This window comes from Oncorhynchus mykiss, chromosome 19 (genome assembly GCF_013265735.2).
Source record: "Oncorhynchus mykiss isolate Arlee chromosome 19, USDA_OmykA_1.1, whole genome shotgun sequence".
NCBI classification, from domain to species: domain Eukaryota; kingdom Metazoa; phylum Chordata; class Actinopteri; order Salmoniformes; family Salmonidae; genus Oncorhynchus; species Oncorhynchus mykiss.
The window spans coordinates 56,539,115-56,562,033 of NC_048583.1; the positions used below are offsets into that span (position 1 = coordinate 56,539,115).

At 47.3% G+C, this 22,919-nt stretch overlaps 1 protein-coding gene across 4 annotated transcripts in view; it reads left to right on the top strand.

Annotated features, from left to right (window-relative positions):
• Nucleotides 1–22,919, top strand: part of LOC110498155 (protein quaking-A) — a 140,156-nt gene that overhangs the window by 94,592 nt on the left and 22,645 nt on the right. The gene's annotated exons all lie outside the window — the stretch shown is intronic.

Below are 22,919 nucleotides of genomic sequence, written 5' to 3' on the forward strand. Positions count from 1 at the left end.
TTAGAATTCATCTTTTGTCTGGCACAGTTGTAAATGACTTGAATTCTCTGGGCTGGCAGGCTTTAATGAGGTATGTGTTGAGGTTGTAGTTCTCGGGGCTGGCAGGCTGTAATGTGGTATGTGTTGAGGTTGTAGTTCTCTGGGCTGGCAGGCTGTAACGAGGGCTTGACCACAGATGCCTCCACAGTCAGAAGTACAGTGATTTCGGAAAGTATTCAGTCCCCTTGACTCTTTTCCATGTTGTTACATTACAGCCTTATTCTAAAATTGATTAAATAGTTTTTTCCCCTCATTAATCTACACTCAAAACATGTTTTCACGCCATTCGTTTTGTTTAACACTCTTTTTTTGGTTACAACATGATTCCATATGTGTTATTTCATCGTGTTGATGTCTTCACTATTCTACAATGTAGACAATAGTACAAATGAAGAAAACCCTGTGAATGTGCGTGCGTGCATATTTATAGATGAGGTTGACCGATTTTTATGATTTTTCAACACCAATACCGATTATTGGAGGACCAAAAAAAGCCAATATCGTCTAATCAGAGAGTGTGTGTGTGTGTGTGTGTGTGTGTGTGTGTGTGTGTGTGTGTGTGTGTGTAATAATGACAATTACAACAATACTGAATGAACAATGAACACTTTTTTATTTTAACTTAATATTTTTTTAAAGATAAGTTTAATGCTAGCTAGCAACTTACCGTGGCTCCTTGCAGCCACAAGGTCCTTTTGATGCTGCTCTCGCGTAACAGGTGGTCATGCAGTCTCCTCGTGGATTACAATGTAATCAGCCATAATCAGCGTCCAAAAAGACAGATTACCGATTGTTATGAAAACATGAAATCGGCCCTAATTAGTCAACATCTAATATATATGTGTGTGTGTGTGTGTGTGTGTGTGTGTGTGTGTGTGTGTCAGTATTAGCTATTATAGAAACCATTTCATTAACATACAATGCAGCAAGGTTTGTGTTGTGCTGTCATATAAAAATATACCCTATTGAGATACTTGGTCTGGTCTTGAAAAGGAGCAGCTAGATGAGATACTTGGTCTGGTCTTGAAAAGGAGCAGCTAGATGAGATACTTGGTCTGGTCTTGAAAAGGAGCAGCTAGATGAGATACTTGGTCTGGTCTTGAAAAGGAGCAGCTAGATGAGATACTTGGTCTGGTCTTGAAAAGGAGCAGCTAGATGAGATACTTGGTCTGGTCTTGAAAAGGAGCAGCTAGATGAGATACTTGGTCTGGTCTTGAAAAGGAGCAGCTAGATGAGATACTTGGTCTGGTCTTGAAAAGGAGCAGCTAGATGAGATACTTGGTCTGGTCTTGAAAAGGAGCAGCTAGATGAGATACTTGGTCTGGTCTTGAAAAGGAGCAGCTAGATGAGATACTTGGTCTGGTCTTGAAAAGGAGCAGCTAGATGAGATACTTGGTCTGGTCTTGAAAAGGAGAAGCTAGGAAGGCTGAATAGACACATTTACCACGGTACTTACAAAAGTATGCAGGGATTCACTTTCACACTAAGCTGCTGCCAACTGTCACATATTGTCCTAATTTGATCCGTTCGCTGTACTTGACCATTCAATATGTTTGTTAAATTGATGGATGGTGCCCCTATAACGATATTACTATCCTCTCCTTGCCCCAAGTTGTCAGCTCAGATGCCCAACCGTAACAATCGTCGAAGGCCATCTGCCTCCCACTGTAAGACCCACACACATCATTTCCAATGGAAAATTAGCTCCACAGTATAGATATTAGCAGAGGTTATTTTCTTACTGTTCTTACTGCAACCGAAAGGTTGCTAGTTCAAATCCCTGATCCAGCAATGTGAAAAATATGTCAATGCGCCCTTGAGCAAGGCACTTAACCCTAATTGCTCCAGGGTCGCCATTGATAATGGCTGACCCCGGCCGTGACCCCGCTCTCTGATTGTGTCTCGAGGGGAGTTGGGCTATGCAACAAAAAATATATATAATTATTCTAATTCACAACCTTGCGGCAGATAGCCTAGCAGTTAGTGTTAAAAAAATAAACATGCATATTAACTTAATACATGTGAAATAAAACATACTGTATAAGCACCCACCAAATTCTTATTACTTACAATGGGTTATTTTAGCGTTATGTAGCAGTTTCTGCTGTTATTGTTCTCAGTGGGCCTTCATGTCCATGTTTAAGACGGCACCGACAGCATGGTGTTAGTCTCCTACTGTTGTGTGTTAGGAATTGGCCTACCAGACTGTCAGCATGCCTATCGCCCCTGTCAAGATGCTCCCTAGGCCTTTGAATATTGTTGGAGTCTAAACTGAGCTATAGGCCAAAACCGGTGTCAAGATTTCTTTGGTGCCGCTGACGACTCGCTCTGTTAATCGCCGGTAGTAAAGATGGCCGAGGGAGATGCATCTAAATGACTTTTGGATAATTGAATCCAGGAGCCGATGTTTGTCTAAATATTCCAGACACCAAATCAGAGGGAGAGAAGAGGCCGTTTCTCAGATTACTTCCACCACGGTAATTAGCTTTTCTAATCTGATAAAAACCTGACCAATTGGTTTCCTCTTTAGGTGTTGAAAGCCCTGCAGTCTTGTTTTCCCGTGCCATCACCACACCCATCACCACCACCACACCCATCACCGCCATCACCACATCACACCCATCACCACCACCGCCACCACACCCATCACCGCCACCACACACATCACCAACACCACCACACCCATCACCATCACCACCACCACCACACCCATCACCACCACCACCACCACCACACCCATCACCGCCACCACACCCATCACCACCACCACCACCACCACGCCCATCACCGCCACCACACCCATCACCATCACCACCACCACCACACCCATCACCACCACCACCACCACCACACCCATCACCGCCACCACACACATCACCACCACCACCCCCACCACCACACCCATCACCACCGCCACCACACACATCACCACCACCACACCCATCACCACCACCACCACCACCACCACACCCACCACCACACCCATCACCACCGCCACCACACACATCACCACCACCACACCCATCACCACCACCACCACCACACCCATCACCACCGCCACCACACCCATCACCACCACCACCACACCCATCACCACACCATCACCACCACCACCACCACCACCACCACACCCACCACCGCCACCACACCCACCACCGCCACCACACCCATCACCGCCACCAAACACATCACACACATCACCGCCACCACACACATCACACCCATCACCGCCACCACACACATTACACCCACCACCACACCCATCACCGCCACCACACACATCACACCCATCACCGCCACCACACACATCACCGCCGTTGGGGGACAGCAGGGTGTTTAGAGGGTTGGTGGACAGCAGGGCGTTTAGATGGTTGGGGGACAGCAAGGCGTTTAGATGGTTGGGGGACAGCAGGGCGTTTAGATGGTTGGGGGACAGCAGGGCGTTTAGATGGTTGGGGGACAGCAGGGCGTTTAGCAGGTTGGGGGACAGCAGGGCGTTTAGCGGGTTGGGGGACAGCAGGGTGTTTAGAGGGTTGGTGGACAGCAGGGTGTTTAGAGGGTTGGGGGACAGCAGGGTGTTTAGATGGTTGGGGGACAGCAGGGTGTTTAGAGGGTTGGTGGACAGCAGGGTGTTTAGAGGGTTGGGGGACAGCAGGGTGTTTAGATGGTTGGGGGACAGCAGGTTGTTTAGAGGGTTGGGGGACAGCAGGGCGTTTAGAGGGTTGGGGGACAGCAGGGTGTTTAGCGGGTTGGGGGACAGCAGGTTGTTTAGAGGGTTGGTGGACAGCAGGGCGTTTAGCGGGTTGGGGGACAGCAGGTTGTTTAGAGGGTTGGTGGACAGCAGGGCATTTAGAGGGTTGGGGGACAGCAGGGCATTTAGAGGGTTGGGGGACAGCAGGGCGTTTAGAGGGTTGGGGGACAGCAGGGTGTTTAGATGGTTGGGGGACAGCAGGGTGTTTAGAGGGTTGGGGGACAGCATGGTGTTTAGATGGTTGGGGGACAGCAGGTTGTTTAGCGGGTTGGGGGACAGCAGGGCGTTTAGAGGGTTGGGGGACAGCAGGGTGTTTAGATGGTTGGGGGACAGCAGGGTGTTTAGAGGGTTGGGGGACAGCAGGGTGTTTAGATGGTTGGGGGACAGCAGGTTGTTTAGCGGGTTGGGGGACAGCAGGGCGTTTAGAGGGTTGGGGGACAGCAGGGCGTTTAGATGGTTGGCAGATATGCTTTTACTGGAGAGAGAGGTTAGCAGATGTGATGGAAGTCAAATTGCACTGTTTGTTGTGTGCCAGAAGTGGCTGTTTTAGTGATTGACAGCGCTGACTGCAGAACATTATGGTCTAATTCATCCTGATTGGCTCCCCGGGCCACTGCGACATCTATTTGAAGTGCCTCTGGTCATGGCTTGGTTGTCCATTTTTCCCAGTCTCCTTATAGACACACTTACCACTCGACAGATACTTTTCCTGGAGATAAATCCATTTGCTAGTGTGTCTGTCTCCTATTAATGATACTTAAGCGCCAGTGCTACTGTAGGCTAAACCACTAATGTAAATACTTGTACATTATTTACATAAAAATAAGCTACGCTTGTTAGCACATTACACCATATTGTTCAGTTTGTCTTTCAGGTTAAATAGAAGCGTGTGGGATCTAGTAATTTGCATCCTTATTTCCGTTTTAGTTTATTTGTCTGTTTGTTGTGAGGACCCTTGTCCTCGGGCCGTCGAGATCAAGCACAAGAGGGTTAGGAGTTTTCATTGAAGTTGCGCCTTGGGAGCTCAGGGAAGAACTAAGCTATAGCGTGGGCTCACTTAGCTGCCGTCGTTGTTATAGCTCCATTGTTTAGTCATTGTTTTTAGTTTGAACTCTGTTGCTGCTCTGAGGCACAAAGTTTAAAAGAGATAGTCAGCCGGCCGCTCTCTCTCCTCTGTCCTCCTGAATCTTCCGGAAAACCATGAAATTCCAGGAAGGCGGGGGGGTGGGGGGGGGGTAGAGTAGAGGGGGCTAAAGTGTGAGCGAGAGAAAGAGAAGGCACTGCGCCCCCACAAAGCTTGCAGTGTCTCTCCCTGAATTTACCCGTCCTTGCCGGGAACAAAGTGACTGTATTAGCAGCTTGAGCAGAGCAGCCCCCAGACTGATGCGTCATTTGCTTCACAGCAGGGACACTGTCCTCTTCTCTCTCTCTTTTTATTTTTTATCTCTCTTTCAGCCTTATACAGTATTTCATGCCTTGGATTCAGATTTAACTATATTTTAGTCGGACTATCTTGTCTTATTGTCAACTGCTATCTCATACATCTTCAGACACCATACAAGTTGATGTCTCAAAGGACAACACACTTCTGCAGTTTCTCTCTCAGTACGAGACTCAGAATTGCAATTTTGTTCATCTCGCGCTCCAGTCATCTCACTAGCTCCTGACCGCTGTGCCAGCTTTGAGACCTCCCTCTCACTCATCTAGCCTTCACTCTTTCCACCGAGGAAAAATTGGGGGCATCTTGTTCTGGAGACAGATGGTCCATAATGCACGCCAGGCGTTGTGGTCTGCAGGGCGTCGCGTGCCACGTCCGCCAAGTTCTTGCCTCCGGCAGCTGAGCCAGGAACACAAGGCACCGGTCGGCCTGGTGGACGGCTGATCACAGCCAGCCTAGTTCTCTGCCATCAATAAACACCTTTTTCTTCCTTCTAGCGCATAATCGTTCGCACCTTCCTATCAGCCGTGGTATGACAAATGAGTACAAAACACCATCTGGCTGTTTCCATCCATGTGTGCCTCTCCAATTAATGATGTTTACTCTCCTTACTTGCAAATAAGACTGCAGTATTGTCTTTTGGAGAGAAGAAAAATAATTATCTTCCTTGCATGGGATTTAGCCCGCAAGGAAATGACTGGCATTCATGCAGAACGCAGGATGCATTGTCTAGTGGTTGTCTCGTTTTTCTTTTTTTTTGTCTGTTAGGAACTATAATGATATGAAAAGGTAGAGGCCCAGTAATGTACCCACCAAAACAACCGGTCTGCAGCCTCATCTCATTCCAGCTTTACAGAGACGTGTCACTCCGACTCAGGCTCAAACCGCTGCCTCAAGACCTGGAGAAAGGGATCATGAGGAAATGGGAGCGTCCTAGGCCCCGAGTCTCTAACCCCCCCCCCTACACTCAGTACTGGCTGATGACACAATATTCGCTTGACCGATGAAAGCAGCCAGATGCATTTCCTCCGTCTGCGCACATAGAAATGATATAAACATCTTGTATCTAGGGACACACTGTAGCTGGCTCAAGCGGGGCTTAAAGCTCACAGAGTAGATTTTCAAATCCACCTGGCATACTTTCCACCCGGCTCTTAAAACCATAATTAAGTGTTTGGATTGGATGAAATTAACCTCTTGACGACGACCCCTGGGAGGTTAGACACAGAAACCAGTTAAACCTGGTGGGTTACAGATCTCCAAATCCACCCCCCTCTTCCCTTCCACCTGCTTTATTTCTGCATGGATGTTAATATTACTGCTTGCTTTTACTGCCGACCTCTGCTTTAGAACGCTGGGGCGCTGGTTTAGAACGCTGGGGCGCTGGTTTAGAACTCTGGGGCGCTGGTTTAGAACTCTGGGGCGCTGGTTTAGAACTCTGGGGCGCTGGTTTAGAACTCTGGGGCGCTGGTTTAAAACGCTGGGGCGCTGGTTTAGAACTCTGGGGGGGCTGATTTTAGAACGCTGGGGCGCTGGTTTAGAACTCTGGGGCGCTGGTTTAGAACACTGGGGCGCTGGTTTAGAACGCTGGGGCGCTGGTTTAGAACGCTGGGGCGCCGGTTTAGAACGTTGGGGCGCCGGTTTAGAACTCTGGGGGCGCTGGTTTAGAACTCTGGGGGCGCTGGTTTAGAACTCTGGGGCGCTGGTTTAGAACGTTGGGGCGCTGGTTTAGAACGTTGGGGCGCTGGTTTAGAACTCTGGGGCGCTGGTTTAGAACTCTGGGGCGCTGGTTTAGAACTCTGGGGCGCCGGTTTAGAACTCTGGGGCGCCGGTTTAGAACGTTGGGGCGCCGGTTTAGAACGTTGGGGCGCCGGTTTACAACTCTGGGGCGCCGGTTTAGAACGCTGGGGCCTGTCCCTCCACTATCATGCACTGGGATTGGTAGATGGCAGGGAAGAGGCACTGGGATTGGTAGATGGCAGGGAATAGGCACTGGGATTGGTAGATGGCAGGGAAGAGGCACTGGGATTGGTAGATGGCAGGGAAGAGGCCCTGGGATTGGTAGATGGCAGGGAAGAGGCACTGGGATTGGTAGATGGCAGGGAAGAGGGAGAAACTGGTGTGAGTCAATAATGTCTTTGCTTTAGCGTGAATGTGCAGAGTTTATCGATACAGAAATGGGCAAACACAACCAGTAAACTCCCTTCTGTAGGCCTAAACCAAGTTACAGAAGTAGCATGTGTTGTGTGCTCGTTTGATTCCTTTCTTAGAATCCCCCCCCCCCCCCAAACCTTAATTAGGACTGTCTCTCTGAGAGTGGATCATAAAGAGGAAACACAGGCATTCCCTCACTGCGCCAGTTTATCATAGTCGCTCGCGTGCCAGGATAACATTGTCCATGTATAATTTATAACTCCAGACATCTTTTGTTGTATGTTTACTTTGGTTTCCTAGCACTTAACATGCCTGCTCGCTCAATGTTCCCTCACTGTCTGGGGTTTGGAAAGCCTGCCTTTCACCACTGTATCCTCCATTAAAGTACCTTGTTTCTGTGGCCCAGAGGCCTTCGGCAGTTAATAGTAAGTATTTGATGCCACACACGAGGCCAGGCGTCTTGGCAACTGGTGGTTGCCAAACTAGAACCCTTTTTTTGTTGGTTATGGTTAACGAAACGATATGTAACAGGCATGTTTAATTTTGGTCAAGGAACATGTCAATGACCCTGACATTTGCATGTGGTGCACTGGTGAAGTCAGCCTTGGCTCTCAGTCCCTTCACCTGCTGGCTCTGCCTGCAGTGGGCCCATATGTACATCCGTCCTGATTAGCTCTCATACGGGGCACACAGGTGGTAGGGCCTCTGAGAAGTGGCCTTCCTGTGGGGGAACAGGCTGGTCTCCCCCTCCCTATGTGGAGGGCCTGTCACTCAGCCGTTAATCTGCCAGCCCTGGCCTCTCACACTGTGAAACCCCCTGGAGAAGGTTCTGAAACCTGGCGCTAACAGCCAAATCGTTCATCTTGAGGTATCCAGAGCGAGCTAGTTCCAGTCATCAGCTGAAAAAGTTTTTTTTTTCTGAAGATAAAGCAGTGTTGTGTAGCTTTTTTTAATAGTTCTGATTAGAAGCAAATTGGAAATGCAGTGTTTAAAAAAACAAAAAATAAAATTGGTGCGATACTGAATGACTCTTTTCTCATCTTTGATGAAATGGGATCTTATGTGTAAGTTGTTATAAACAGAAAGTTTAGAGAAGTGTCTCTAGTGGTATCAGTGATGCTCCAGTAATGTGAACACAGTCTCTAGTGGTATCAGTGATGCTCCAGTAATGTGAACACAGTCTCTAGTGGTATCAGTGATGCTCCAGTAATGTGAACACAGTCTCTAGTGGTATCAGTGATGCTCCAGTAATGTGAACACAGTCTCTAGGTATCAGTGATGCTCCAGTAATGTGAACCGTCTCTAGTGGTATCAGTGATGCTCCAGTAATGTGAACACAGTCTCTAGTGGTATCAGTGATGCAGTTGAAAGGAGGGCTTCTATAACTGGAGCTTTTCGAAACTACAGACAGATGACGTTTGAGGAGATGCTGGTATTTGCATGAGTGAGCCAGGAGTCAGAGACACTTCTGCAATAGACATTAACAGCCTTCATTTCCACGCTCCCACTGTCCCCACATCATTGGGAATCTGGTCACTAACTCGGCGAGAGAGAAAAAAAAATGCAATGTCAGGGAAAGATTAATATCGCAATAATAATGTGGCTGTGTGGCATCATTCAGGTGAGAGCTCCACCAACCTGCTGAAACTGATGGTCGGGGAGTGAAATGAAAAGGCAACGAGGCACAAACAGTCAATTAGACGGGAGGCCATCCCGCCGCCACACCAACTGGAAGGCTCAGTTTCCCCTGTCAGGCTCAGTCCCTAGTCTGGTGGAAACTGCGACTGTAAGTTAGCAGACCCACACAAAACCTGCCTAGTTCTAGTGAGAAGTTTGGTCCCAAATGAACCTCCCTGACTGCACCTCTGTCGCTCTCTCTTTGAAGGTAATCCTAACCCTTATAACTGGAGAGACCATAATCCTTATAGCTGGAGAGACCCTAATCCTTATAGCTGGAGAGACCCTAATCCTTATAGCTGGAGAGACCCTAATCCTTATAGCTGGAGAGACCCTAATCCTTATAGCTCGAGAGACCCTAATCCTTATAGCTGGAGAGACCCTAATCCTTATAGCTGGAGAGACCCTAATCCTTATAGCTGGAGAGACCCTAATCCTTATAGCTGGAGAGACCCTAACCCCTAATCCTTATAGCCGGAGAGACCCTAATCCTTATAGCTGGAGAGACCCTAATCCTTATAGCTGGAGAGACCCTAATCCTTATAGCTGGAGAGACCCTAATCCTTATAGCTGGAGAGACCCTAATCCTTATAGCTGGAGAGACCCTAATCCTTATAGCTGGAGAGACCCTAATCCTTATAGCTGGAGAGACCCTAATCCTTATAGCTGGAGAGACCCTAATCCTTATAGCTGGAGAGACCCTAATCCTTATAGCTGGAGAGACCCTAATCTTAATTGCTGGAGATACCCTAATCCTTATAGCTGGAGAGACCCTAACCCCTAATCCTTATAGCTGGAGAGACCCTAACCCCTAATCCTTATAGCTGGAGAGACCCTAATCCTTATAGCTGGAGAGACCCTAATCCTTATAGCTGGAGAGACCCTAATCCTTATAGCTGGAGAGACCCTAATCCTTATAGCTGGAGAGACCCTAATCCTTATAGCTGGAGAGACCCTAATCCTTATAGCTGGAGAGACCCTAATCCTTATAGCTGGAGAGACCCTAATCCTTATAGCTGGAGAGACCCTAATCCTTATAGCTGGAGAGACCCTAATCCTTATAGCTGGAGAGACCCTAATCTTAATTGCTGGAGATACCCTAATCCTTATAGCTGGAGAGACCCTAACCCCTAATCCTTATAGCTGGAGAGACCCTAACCCCTAATCCTTATAGCTGGAGAGACCCTAATCCTTATAGCTGGAGAGACCCTAATCCTTATAGCTGGAGAGACCCTAATCCTTATAGCTGGAGAGACTCTAATCCTTATAGCTGGAGAGACTCTAATCCTTATAGCTGGAGAGACCCTAATCCTTATAGCTGGAGAGACCCTAATCCTTATAGCTGGAGAGACCCTAATCCTTATAGCTGGAGAGACCCTAATCCTTATAGCTGGAGAGACCCTAATCCTTATAGCTGGAGAGACCCTAATCTTAATTGCTGGAGAGACCCTAATCCTTATAGCTGGAGAGACCCTAACCCCTAATCCTTATAGCTGGAGAGACCCTAACCCCTAATCCTTATAGCTGGAGAGACCCTAATCCTTATAGCTGGAGAGACCCTAATCCTTATAGCTGGAGAGACCCTAATCCTTATAGCTGGAGAGACTCTAATCCTTATAGCTGGAGAGACCCTAATCCTTATAGCTGGAGAGACCCTAACCCCTAATCCTTATAGCTGGAGAGACCCTAATCCTTATAGCTGGAGAGACCCTAATCCTTATAGCTGGAGAGACCCTAATCCTTATAGCTGGAGAGACTCTAATCCTTATAGCTGGAGAGACCCTAATCCTTATAGCTGGAGAGACCCTAATCCTTATAGCTGGAGAGACCCTAATCCTTATAGCTGGAGAGACCCTAATCCTTATAGCTGGAGAGACCCTAATCCTTATAGCTGGAGAGACCCTAATCCTTATAGCTGGAGAGACCCTAATCCTTATAGCTGGAGAGACCCTAATCCTTATAGCTGGAGAGACCCTAATCTTAATTGCTGGAGAGACCCTAATCCTTATAGCTGGAGAGACCCTAACCCCTAATCCTTATAGCTGGAGAGACCCTAACCCCTAATCCTTATAGCTGTAGAGACCCTAATCCTTTTAGCTGGAGAGACCCTAACCCCTAATCCTTATAGCTGGAGTGACCCTAACCCCTGATCCTTATAGCTGGAGAGACCCTAATCCTTTTAGCTGGAGAGACCCTAACCCCTAATCCTTATAGCTGGAGAGGCCCTAACCCCTAATCCTTATAGCTGGAGAGCGAGGAGATGCTGCTTCTTCCGCCTACAGTATGCCCCTTCCCTAGGCCTCGACACACTGTGGTGTGTGTGAGAGGTAATTATCCACCACACGACTCTGGCCCGGCCCGGGAACTGCTAGGGCTCGTACAGGGCAACTGAGGATGCCCTCGTACCAGGCAACTGAGGATGCCCTCGTACCCGATCTCCCCCTCGTACAGCGAGGGGGAGATCGATCTCCATGTCTCGCTCTTCTCTTTCTCTTTCTCTCTCTGTGCCTGTGTGTTTAAGCAGGGAAAATGGAATTGTGTAGAGCTCAGCGTTTGGAGGCCCCCGAGACCCCCTTTTAAAAATCAGCCTCCCAAATGTGATGCTTTACTTTGCCAGATAACGCTGCACAATCACTTCAACCCCCAGCAGCTTCCCAGCTCAGTCTCTCTCTCCTTCAGTCTCTCTCTCCCCTTCTCTCTTTCACATCAACGCCTGGCAATGCATCATGGAACGCCGCTCATTGAAGTTTGGGCTTGGCGTTGTGTGTATGATATTGAGCAGGCGCCTCCTCTCAGGGGTAATAAACCAAGCCTCCTGCTTCCCATTGTCTCATCTGCTTGTTTTACACCCTTGTATTTAGTCTGAGTGCACCACTGCTTCTCCCATAGGGGAATACAACGTTGGCATTCGCTTCAGCCAGCCACTGAGACAGTGGCCGATGCCCGTAATACTCATCACGTTGACTCACGACCTTCCCCGTGTCCTTGACTACTGAGGGATCGCTGCCTCAAAGTTTGGTCCCCGGGTCAGTCCAATGATGGGGAGGGGGGGGGACTTTGCCTGGCAACCAGCCCCGTTGCTGTATTGTAGCCTATCAGCTGATCCTTTCGGCTCGTGGTCCAGGCTCAGCCCGACAGTTACTGATTTATTTTTCATCCTCGTCACGTGATAACTTTGTTCCACCATCAAAATTCCCCCACGCCTCCTTTCTAGACTCATCTGCCCAATCTCGCCCAGTCCAGAGGGCAGCAGCCTGCCATGGGGGCAGGGCTGAGGGTTAGGTGATGGCTCTCATCAGCTTTGACTCAGAATCTCGGAATCTGATTCAAATCCGGCAGTATTTAAACCTCCCCAAATCAGCCATAGCTAAATCCCTTAAAGATATTCCTGTCTCAATTGGACTGCATTAAAGGATCACAGGAACAGAACAAAGATGCGGAGGATGGGAGGGAGGGAGAGAGGAGCAGGGGGAAGAGCGAGAGAGAATCTCAAGGGGGGTTTACTGCATGTTTTGGATAACATGGATCTCTTTAATGTTCACTCTGTTTTTGCTTCAGAATTGTTTTGTTGTCTCACTTCGTCCTGTTAGCTGGTAATATCTTGTTTGTCGAGGCGCAGGCAAATACACATTCATCATCTATACATCCAAACCGTCTTCAGTCTGTGTTTTTATGTAACCTCTTATTTTTTAATATATTATTTTGCGTCCCGTTACATATCTCTCTTTCCGAGATAATATACCAGGATGTAGCCAAACTTTCCAGTTTCCTATCCAGAACTGCTCTCTCTCTCTCGTGTGTGTGTGTGTGTGTGTGTGTGTGTGTGTGTGTGTGTGTGTGTGTGTGTGTGTGTGTGTGTGTGTGTGTGTGTGTGTGTGTGTGTGTGTGTGTGGTGGGGACAGTAAAGGGAAAAACATCTCTTCTCTCCTCAAATTCTACCTTGGTAACGAGCCACTGTCTGCATGTCAGGCAGCCCTGAGCACTGCATGATATTGATGGGGCTGCTGCTGAGAACCAAGGCTGCCCTCTCCGGCCCAATAAAAGCTCCTAATAAGCCCCATACATCCAGCCTGCACAGTGACGGGGCCTGCCAAATTGTTGCACAGCTACGCTAATGCTAATTCTCCCCACAACTTTCCCTCCAAAAAGTTAGTCACTGAAACATGTGACTGGAGTCTGGATCAGAAGCGGAGGGGCAGAACACCTCTGGGTTGAGTTTATAATCTGACTAACTGGTTTGGGTTGATTCTAATGACTGCAAGGGGGTTTAGCATTGCTAAATTAGCTGGGGGGTTTAGCATTGCTAAATTAGCCAGGGGGTTTAGCATTGCTAAATTAGCTAGGGGGTTTAGCATTGTTAAATTAGCTAGGGTGTTTAGCATTGCTAATGTAGCTAGGGGGTTTAGCATTGCTAAATTAGCTAGGGGGTTTAGCATTGCTAATGTAGCTAGGGGGTTTAGCATTGCTAATGTAGCTAAGGCTAAGTTAATGACGTGTCTTTTAAAAAGGAAGGAGCTGAGCAGCGTTCTGTGAGTGAATGTAGGGTTTGGTTTAGATGGGCAGTACAGAGTAGTGTTGCAGGCGATTGCGTCGTTAGTCTATTGGGAGATGAACGTGTTGGAAAATTGCCTTTGAATTGTGCGGCACGATTTGAAGTGGGGACTAAACTGTAGTTTCTCTCCGCTTTTCACTTGAATGATACTTTTATCACAGGACTTTTTCATGTTTCTTGTCTGTCTGTTGTAAGTAGTTTGTTGATTGGAAGTATAAGCTTTAGTTGGCCTTTCTCTGCTTTGTATTCTTCAGCTCCGTTTTTACACCCTAGGGGTTGAACGTGTTTTCTATTAATCCAGTTTATTTGGTTACTTTTTGGTGTTTTCAACTTTCAACAAATGTCCAATTTCCCTCTTGCCGTCTCTCGGTGTCTCGGTCTCCTCTCTCTTTCTCGGGGTGTGTGTGTGTGTCTCTCTTTCTTTCTCTCTCGGTCTCGGTCTCCTCTCTCTTTCTCGGGGTGTGTGTGTGTCTCTCTTTCTCTCTCGGGGTGTGTGTCTGTCTCTCTGTGTGTGTCGCTCACTCGGTGGGTTTGTATCTCAATTCAATTTAAGGCGCTTTATTGGCATGGGAAACATATGTTAACATTGCCAAAGCAAGTGAAGTAGATAATATACAAAAGGGAAATAAACAATACAAATTAACAGTAAACAGTAAATTAACATTACTCACAGAAGTTTCAAAAGAATAACGACATTACAAATGTCATTATGCATATATACAGTGTTGTAACGATGTACAAATGGTTAAAGTACAAAAGGGACAATAAATAAGCATAAATATGGGTTGTATTTACAATGGTGTTTGTTCTTCACTGGTTGGCCTTTTCTTTTGCTCACTGAGTCTGTACATAGTAAAGCTTTCCTTAAATTTGGGTCAGGTATTCTGCCACTATGTACAGTCGTTTTGAGAATGACACAAATATACATTTTCACAGTCTGCTGCCTCAGTTTGTATGATGGAAATTTGCATATATATATAAATATACAGTGCCTTGCGAAAGTACTCGGCCCCCCTTGAACTTTGCGACCTTTTGCCACATTTCAGGCTTCAAACATAAAGATATAAAACTGTATTTTTTTGTGAAGAATCAACAACAAGTGGGACACAATCATGAAGTGGAACGACATTTATTGGATATTTCAAACTTTTTTAACAAATCAAAAACTGAAAAATTGGGCGTGCAAAATTATTCAGCCCCCTTAAGTTAATACTTTGTAGCGCCACCTTTTGCTGCGATTACAGCTGTAAGTCGCTTGGGGTATGTCTCTATCAGTTTTGCACATCGAGAGACTGACATTTTTTCCCATTCCTCCTTGCAAAACAGCTCGAGCTCAGTGAGGTTGGATGGAGAGCATTTGTGAACAGCAGTTTTCAGTTCTTTCCACAGATTCTCGATTGGATTCAGGTCTGGACTTTGACTTGGCCATTCTAACACCTGGATATGTTTATTTTTGAACCATTCCATTGTAGATTTTGCTTTATGTTTTGGATCATTGTCTTGTTGGAAGACAAATCTTCGTCCCAGTCTCAGGTCTTTTGCAGACTCCATCAGGTTTTCTTCCAGAATGGTCCTGTATTTGGCTCCATCCATCTTCCCATCAATTTTGACCATCTTCCCTGTCCCTGCTGAAGAAAAGCAGGCCCAAACCATGATGCTGCCACCACCATGTTTGACAGTGGGGATGGTGTGTTCAGCTGTATTGCTTTTACGCCAAACATAACGTTTTGCATTGTTGCCAAAAAGTTCAATTTTGGTTTCATCTGACCAGAGCACCTTCTTCCACATGTTTGGTGTGTCTCCCAGGTGGCTTGTGGCAAACTTTAAACAACACTTTTTATGGATATCTTTAAGAAATGTCTTTCTTCTTGCCACTCTTCCATAAAGGCCAGATTTGTGCAATATACGACTGATTGTTGTCCTATGGACAGAGTCTCCCACCTCAGCTGTAGATCTCTGCAGTTCATCCAGAGTGATCATGGGCCTCTTGGCTGCATCTCTGATCAGTCTTCTCCTTGTATGAGCTGAAAGTTTAGAGGGACGGCCAGGTCTTGGTAGATTTGCAGTGGTCTGATACTCCTTCCATTTCAATATTATCGCTTGCACAGTGCTCCTTGGGATGTTTAAAGCTTGGGAAATCTTTTTGTATCCAAATCCGGCTTTAAACTTCTTCACAACAGTATCTCGGACCTGCCTGGTGTGTTCCTTGTTCTTCATGATGCTCTCTGCGCTTTTGACGGACCTCTGAGACTATCACAGTGCAGGTGCATTTATACGGAGACTTGATTACACACAGGTGGATTGAATTTATCATCATTAGTCATTTAGGTCAACATTGGATCATTCAGAGATCCTCACTGAACTTTTGGAGAGTTTGCTGCACTGAAAGTAAAGGGGCTGAATAATTTTGCACGCCCAATTTTTCAGTTTTTGATTTGTTAAAAAAGTTTGAAATATCCAATAAATGTCGTTCCACTTCATGATTGTGTCCCACTTGTTGTTGATTCTTCACAAAAAAATACAGTTTTCTATCTTTATGTTTGAAGCCTGAAAAAGGTCGCAAAGGGTCGCAAAGTTCAAGGGGGCCGAATACTTTCGCAAGGCACTGTATAAAGACACTGTATAAAGACACTGAAGCAGCAAACTTTGTGAAAATTAATATTTGTGTCATTCTCAAACCTTTTGGCCACGACTGTAGTCTGTTTAGGGCCAAATAGCATTCTAGTTGGCTCAGTTTTTTTTTGTTATTTCTTTCCAATGTGTCAAGTAATTATCTTTTCGTTTTCTCATGATTTGGTTGGTTTTAATTGTGTTGCTGTCCTGGGGCTCTGTGCGGTGTGTTTGTTTGTGAACAGAGCCCCAGGACCAGCTTGCTTAGGGGACTCTTCTCCAGGTTCATCTCTCTGTAGGTGATAGCTGTGTTATGGAAAGTTTGGGAATCGCTTCCTTTTAGGTGGTTGTAGAATTGAACGTCTCTTTTCTGGATTTTGATAATTAGTGGGTATCGGCCTAAATCTGCTCTGCATGCATTATTTGGTGTTTGTCCCAGTTTGTGAATTCTTGGTGGTGAGCAGACCTCACAATCATAAAGGGCAATGGGCTCTGACTGATTCAAGTATTTTTAGCCAGATCCTAATTGGTATGTTGAGTTTTATGTTCCTTTTGATGGCATAGAATGGCATTCTTGCCTCGTCTCTCAGATCGTTCACAGCTTTGTGGAAGTTAACTGTGGCGCTGATGTTTAGGCAAAGGTATGTATAGTTTTTTGTGTGCTCTAGGGCAACGATGCCTAGATGGAATTTGTATTTGTGGTCCTGGCGACTGGACCTTTTTTGGAACACCATTATTTTGGTCTTACTGAGATTTACTGTCAGGGCCCAGGTCTGGCAGAATCTGTGCAGAAGATCTAGGTGCTGCTGTAGGCCCTCCTTGGTTGATGACAGAAGCACCAGATCATCAGCAAACAGTAGACATTTCACTTCAGATTTTACTAGGGTGAAGCCGGGTGTCTTCTCTCCCTCGGTGGTTGTCTCTCGCTCTCTCTCTCTCGGGATCTCTCTCTCTCTCTCGGGTCTCTCTCCCGGGTCTCTCTATAGCCTGGTGAGTTCTTGATAAGTTGTCTTGGCGCGGTGACTAGAGTAATCACTATTCTCCAGATGTTAGTTTGGGAGGGATGGGACGGAGGGAGGGAGGAATTTGGGGAGGAAAAGATGAGAAAAAACCCCACCCCCCTCATGCTCAATGTGAAGTCATTAGTACCTCAACGCACTCCCCAGATACGCCCTTTCCCGTTCCTCTACTTTCCCTTACATTCTCTCTCCCTGCCTCAAAGCCTCCCTGACCAGTCTCTGTTTACACTTGTGGTAATTGGAGATGTTTGGAAGGCAACCTGACCCGCACCCAGCTTCTCCCCTCCACGTTATGACTGGCAGCTTAGACCAGGGAAGAAAAGCACGGAGGAGCCCACTGGGGGGAAAGGGATTGTTTTCTCCCTACATTCCCTGTATTTCTCTCTGTTCCCCCACTCTGTCTCCCTCCCTCTGCTGTATGTCACAAAAGCAGGGGCCCCTGCCAGACGTTAGCAAACGCTTTTGAGTCGGCATGGCAAACATGAGCAAACACACCCAACTCAGTCAGGACACCTTGGTCTGTTTATCTGAGAGGGACAACGAGTGAGGGATAGGACAACGGTGTGGCTTTCCAAACATTATGATACACCCATCTGTTGCTACAGCCAAACTGTCCACACAAATCACCACTAGCAAAAACTGTTTATTTGAACGTGTTGAAATCTTGTTTCATTTTCGTGGGATTTTCCAGTCCTATGATGTTCCAGGAGTCATTTGTCATTGTTTGTGCTTACGGCTCCTCTCTCTCTCTCGCGCTCTCTCTGTCTCTGGCTCTGGCTCTTTCTCTCGCTCTTTCTCGCTCCCTCGCTTCCTCTCTCTCTCGCTCCCTCGCTTCCTCTCTCTCGCTCCCTCGATTCCTCTCTCTCTCTCTCCCTCGATTCCTCTCTCTCGCTTCCTCCCTCCCTCCCTCCCTGGCTTCCTCTCGCTGTCTCTTCCTCTCTCGCCCTCTCTCACTCCCTCTCTGTCAGACTGTGTGTGAGAACATGAGTGTGATTTGTGACGCCTCAGGTAACCTCATCCGTTGGGCTGTCAGGCAGGCAGGGGGACAACTTGTCTGTCATCCCCATCCTCCCCGATAGCTTCTACGTCTCCACAGATTTAACACATAGGCCTCATTGATTGAATCTGAGAACTGTGAATAGAGCAGGTGTACTCAGTGTCTTTAGCTGAGTGTCTCTGTCTGTCTGTGACGGTAAAGGGGGAAAGTTTCACTCCTTGTCCTCGGTGTTTGTAATCCATGCATCTTTTCTCTCGGGAATCAGACAGCCCGTTCCCTCTCAGACAGAGATGATTCCCCTTACACACACACACACACACACACACACACACACACACACACACACACACACACACACGGCATCCTGACAGCCATCCTAAATGTTTAATGAGGAAACCGGGAGTGAGCTGTGCCGACTCAGGATTGTGTTAATTGTGATGGCTCTATGGTCACATGGACGTCAAGGTAATTTCTAGTCCCCTCAGCCTGGCAACATGAAACATACATTCAGTCTTCAGGAAAGTCTCCGTCCTGTCAAAGTTCACCCACTGCTAGATAGTAGCAGACAGTAGACGCCCACTGTCTGTAGTCTTAGTGTGATCCAGCTCTCAAATCAATCAATACAACCATTAGTATACTAATAAGTCCTATCTGTAATGGGGTTTCATTAATGTACACAACATAATCACTGCCTTGTGTTGTTTCTGAAGGGACTAATGGGGTGGAGTAAGTTGACCTGCTTCCGTGTGGCTGTTAGGGAGATTTTCTAACAGACTGCTATGAAGAAAGAGTTATGCTATGAAGAGCTGTGTCAGCTGGATTCCTGAGGGGTGTGCCTGCCCAGAGTTGACTTTCTGTTTGCCTCCACACACACACACACCACACTTTCTGTTTTCATCTCTCCCGCACACACACCACCTTCCTAGCAGCATCTGTATACCCTTCCCTCTATGTTGCTTTGCGCCCCTCACAACAGCAGAGCTGGAGAGATGTTGATAGTGACAGCCCAGTCCCAGGAGCCTCTTTAACCCTCCCAACCTCCAAATCCATCATCCACAGCCCCCTTTCCAGTCCCTATCTGCGTGTGACTCTCTTGCACACATCCTCCAGCATGCATTGTGCTAATTGAGTCCCGGCCCGATGACCGCCCACTCCCTCTTCTTAGCCACAGCTCTATCGCTTTGTTTGTAAGCACAACAAACACACACACACACACACACACACACACACACACACACACACACACCTAGGAAAACTAGCCATGCCTCTCCTGCCCCTGAAAGGGAAAACAACTAGCAGCCTCTCACCTTTTTTCCAACTCTCATTATTGGACCTGCATTTAAAAAGGTCAGCCACGTCAGCTGCAAGGGGAAAACACCCAGTGGTTCTTCAATCTCACCCGCCAAGCACTATCCGCTCTCCAGTTTGTACATTAAATGGTGTGTTGTAACAGCGTTATAAATGTGTTACCGGCAAAACACACAGTAGGCCTTTGTGTTTGGGATGGAGGGTAACTTCGCAGGCGCTTCAGACAGACTTTTATATGGGTCTCTCTGTTAATACGGACTCCTTTCTCTAACAACTGAGCCAGGGTCAGATTCTACTCTGCCGTGGGATGTCTGGCTCCTCATAAATGCTATTGTAGAAACTCGTTTTTGTCACTGAAATGCAACCGAATACTCGGCACAACCTTGCTGTGACTGTCTCCGTTTTGGCTTAGTCTCTTATTTTGTAAAAATGTTTTGGTCTAACATCAGCCTTGGCTCAGATCCAAACTGGCTGACACAGATCGGGGCCAAAAAGCGAGCATCGAGAAAGAGAACCAGCTGTCCCTTTCATGAGAATAATTTGCGAAAATGTTCTCAGACTTGGGAGAAGCTGTCTAGAAGGTGGTTAGGGTCACGATCTGATTGAATTAGTGATGGTAAACAGGGAAGGCAGGCAGACGACGGAGGATCTAATAGAATGGGCAGCTAAAGATGTTCACTCTACCGCAACCACCTCTGGCAAGTCTTTAAGAAGCTAAAAAGGCCTAAATGGTTCCTCTGAGTGGGCTCTGTGTGGAGCGTTTAAACAGCTAATTAGCAGTGATTTAAGCCCATTTCCAGGTTGAGGAGTCCATGTTAGCATTAGCCATTCTCTGTGAACATAGCTAATTAGGCATTCTGCTCAGCAGGCCTAGTATCTCACCACCTCTGAGGCTGGGGAGGTTGTTGTAATAGCCACTGAATGGGCCTTGGTCCTACTAGGATCCAGGCCCATGCTATTGGTTAGTGGTGGCACTAGCTGAATGCTCTTGGTTAGTGGTGGCACTAGCTGAATGCTCTTGGTTAGTGGTGGCACTAGTGGAATGCTAGACCTTTAACACTCTGTTAAAGGTCCCCAAAGACAAACATCCCTGGGTCGCTCCTCTTTTCAGTTTGCTGCAGCTAGCGACTGGAACCAGCTGCAACAAACACTCAAACTGGACAGTTTTATCTCAATCTCTTTATTCAAAGACTCAATCATGGACACTCTGACAGTTGTGGCCGCTTTGCATGATGTACTGTTGTCTCTACCTTCATAACCTTTGTGCTGTAGACTTTGCCCAATAATGTTTATACCATGTTTTTGTGCTGCTACAATGTTGTTGTCATGTATTGCTGCCTTATGTTGTTGTCTTAGGTCTGTCTTTATGTAGTGCTGTGTGTCTCTTGTTGTGATGTGTGTTTTGTCCTATATTTATATAGTGTTTTATTTTATCTCAGACCCCGTTCCCGCAGGAGGCCTTTTGCCTTTTGGTAGGCCGTCATTGTAAATAAGAATTTGTTCTTAAATGACTTGCCTAGTTAAATAAAGGTTAAATTATCTGTGGTAGTGGGGGCGCTAGCTGAATGCTCTGTGGTAGTGGGTGCGCTAGCTGAATGCTCTGTGGTAGTGGTGGCGCTAGCTGATTGTTCTGGGGTAGTGGTAGCGCTAGCTGATTGTTCTGGGTTAGTTGGTGGCACTAGCTGAATGCTCTGTGGTAGTGGGGGCGGTAGCTAAATGCTCTGTGGTAGTGGGGGCGCTAGCTGAATGCTCTGTGGTAGTGGTGGCACTAGCTGATTGTTCTGGGGTAGTGGTAGCGCTAGCTGAATGCTCGGGGGTAGTGTGGTGGCGCTAGCTGAATGCTCAGGGGTAGTGGTGGCGCTAGCTGAATGCTCGGGGGTAGTGGTGGAGCTAGCTGAATGCTCGGGGGTAGTGGTGGCGCTAGCTAAATGCTCGGGGGTAGTGGTGTAGCTAGCTGAATGCTCGGGGGTAGTGGTGTAGCTAGCTGAATGCTCGGGGGTTGGGATGAAGCTAGCTGAATGCTCGGGGGTAGTGGTGTAGCTAGCTGAATGCTTGAGGGTAGTGGTGGAGCTAGCTGAATGCTCAGGGGTTGGGATGGAGCTAGCTGAATGCTCGTGGGTAGTGGTGGAGCTAGCTGAATGCTCGGGGGTAGTGGTGGAGCTAGCTGAATACTCGGGGGTAGTGGTGGCTTTAGCTGCTCTGTGTTTCAGTAATTTACAGTACAGAGTCGTGGGAATGATTTATCCACCAAAATACATAGTGATTGTATTTATTTTGACCGCCTTCCAATAAAATGTGAATATTTGGATGTTGGATGTTGGAGAAAAGCTGTTGCCTGAGACCAGGCACTGCCACTGATGTTCTCCTCCTCCTGTCTCTGAGGAGGTCTTAGAGCCTTGGTCTCCTCCTCCTCCTGTCTCTGAGGAGGTCTTACATTAGAGCCTTGGTCTCCTCCTCCTCCTGTCTCTGAGGAGGTCTTACATTAGAGCCTTGGTCTCCTCCTCCTCCTGTCTCTGAGGAGGTCTTACATTAGAGTCTTGGTCTCCTCCTGTCTCTGAGGAGGTCTTACATTAGAGCCTTGGTCTCCTCCTGTCTCTGAGGAGGTCTTACATTAGAGCCTTGGTCTCCTCCTGTCTCTGATGAGGTCTTACATTAGAGCCTTGGTCTCCTCCTTTCTCTGAGGAGGTCTTACATTAGAGTCTTGGTCTCCTGTCTCTGAGGAGGTCTTACAATAGAGCCTTGGTCTCCTGTCTCTGAGGAGGTCTTACATTAGAGCCTTGGTCTCCTCCTGTCTCTGAGGAGGTCTTACATTAGAGCCTTGGTCTCCTCCTGTCTCTGAGGAGGTCTTACATTAGAGCCTCGGTCTCCTCCTGTCTCTGAGGAGGTCTTACATTAGAGCCTCGGTCTCCTCCTGTCTCTGAGGATGTCTTACATTAGAGCCTCGGCCTCCTCCTGTCTCTGAGGAGGTCTTACATTAGATCCTTGGTCTCCTCCTGTCTCTGACGAGGTCTTACATTAGAGCCTCGGTCTCCTCCTGTCTCTGAGGAGGTCTTACATTAGAGCCTTGGTCTCCTGTCTCTGAGGAGGTCTTACATTAGAGCCTTGGTCTCCTCCTGTCTCTGAGGAGGTCTTACATTAGAGCCTTGGTCTCCTGTCTCTGAGGAGGTCTTACATTAGAGCCTTGGTCTCCTGTCTCTGAGGAGGTCTTACATTAGATCCTTGGTCTCCTGTCTCTGAGGAGGTCTTACATTAGAGCCTCGGTCTCCTCCTGTCTCTGAGGAGGTCTTACATTAGAGCCTTGGTCTCCTGTCTCTGAGGAGGTCTTACATTAGAGCCTTGGTCTCCTCCTGTCTCTGAGGAGGTCTTACATTAGA